Below are 2037 nucleotides of genomic sequence, written 5' to 3' on the forward strand. Positions count from 1 at the left end.
TCTGAGCCACGGGGCAGTGGCAAAGTCTCCATGATGGTGCTGCACTTCTCCTGCCCACGCATTTCTGTTCTGCTTCTCCACACGGCTCGTTGCAATATGCCAGAGCAACAGGAACAGCCTTTGGTGGTGTGATAGTGTCTGCCGTGTTTCAGGATAACAGGGCTTGTTCTCCTGTTGTGATTAGCATATTGGGTGCAATGTGATTAGCATATATGGGCTGCTCTGAGAAGCCATAATCTTTTTCTTCTTTTTTTTTTTTCAATAATTATTCACAGAAGACGGAGCTGATCTTGGAGAGCTATCTTCAAATCTATGTGCCTTCTGTATGTCTGCAAATTACTAATTTCAAATGGAGATTCCTATTAAACACCAGCTGAAGACACTGCCTTTCTCCTTGTTTTCACTCCCAGAGCTCATTTCCAGGACTCTGCCAAGTGTGTCAGGACTGTTGGTTTGAATTGCCTGCTCTTTCTCGATGCCTTCTGCTCAGCTGGCCGTGCTGCTCTGTCTCACGTCCCAGCTTCCCTGGTCTACCCTACTCAGACCTGTCCGGACACCCCCTTCCTCAGTGCACTCCTTTCATTCCTGCCAGAGCTCTGCTGCGTCCTGGGGCTGGTTGCAGGTACTTGCTCAGAACTTCCTGATGTCCCTGCTGGGTGTCCACATCAGGCCGCTTCCCTAAACCTTCCTCTCCTGCTTACCTTGGACTGTTGGCTGCAAATACCTTATGGTTAACTTTCAACAGCAGGAATTGGAAGGTCTGAGCCGTTATGACCTTTGATTGCTAATTATTTACTGGTGATTGCGTCTCAGCCCTGGGGGCTGATTGCTCGGAGTGCAGTTAATGCTTGCTTTGCCAGAGTCCCTCAAGGGACGATTGCCGGTGGAAAAACCAAACCAAGCCCTGGGCTGTAGGCAAGGATTTGCAGTGGCAGAAGCAGAGCTTCAGACCACTCATGGCCTGTAATTTCCACTGTGTCTCTGGACAAAATGGTGTTCGTTTATTGAAGGCGCTCCTGAGAGCGTGCCTCATTAAAATGAGACATGAAAATGAGAATAATCATCTCCCAGTAGCTCATGCAGTGGAAGGGAACAAGTCATACTGGAAAGCTTGGAAAAGGTTGGCAGAGAAAAGCCTGGGAGGAGTTTCTTCTGTCAGCTTGAAAATTATAACTTTGGAATGGGAAGAAACAAAAATCCCCTTGTTCAGAGAATGGCTGTGCTGCCAACAACAGTGATTTTTTAGGGGCTTTTGCTCCTAGCTTTCCTGTAACCCCCAGATAAATCCCGTACAGCCTCTGGTCCAGGGGAGCAAGAAGTGACGCACCAATCCTCTGCGCTTGCAGGAGCAAACTCCATGACGTGTTTCTAGCTTCTGGGCATCTCCCTTGTCACCAGCCCCCCAGCCTGGCTCCTGGGGAAGAGCTGGGGCAGCAAGTCACGAAGCCCAGCATGGAAAGGAAGGTTGGAAGCTCTTCAGCCATTAATTGGGTTGCAGCCTTCATTATTCACTATCCCTATCCCTAAGGAATTTTTCATGTAGGAGTAGGCAGCTCCAGCATGGCTGAGAGCAGGGGTACGGGGTCCTGCTGCCAATGGGAGGGGGAGTCCCGGTCTGACCCCTCAATCCCTCAGCTTCTGAGACCCCAGCCCAGAGAGCATGGGGGGTGGTCCTGGCCTCCACCGGAATGTCTGGGGGTAGCTGGCCCCTGCCTCTTCGTGATGGGGTGCAGGGCCGTGAGGGGAGAGGGGCCGTGAGGGGAGAGGGCTGTGAAAGGAGGGGGGCCATGAGGGCAGAGGGGCCGTGAGGGGAGAGGGGCCATGAGGGCAGAGGGGCTGTGAGGGGAGAGGGGCCGTGAGGGGACAGGGGCCATGAAGGGAGAGGGGTGTGAGGGGAGAGGGCTGTGAAGGGAGGGGGGCCATGAGGGCAGAGGGGCTGTGAGAGGAGAGAGGCTGTGAGGGGGGAGGGGCCGTGAGGAGAGAGGGGCCGTGGGGACCCGTCCCCGACTCTGGGATGGGGATGATGCCGGTATGGGC

Source organism: Haliaeetus leucocephalus, unplaced genomic scaffold, assembly GCF_000737465.1.
Source record: "Haliaeetus leucocephalus isolate CR32 unplaced genomic scaffold, Haliaeetus_leucocephalus-4.0 Scaffold944, whole genome shotgun sequence".
Taxonomy (NCBI): Eukaryota; Metazoa; Chordata; class Aves; order Accipitriformes; family Accipitridae; genus Haliaeetus; species Haliaeetus leucocephalus.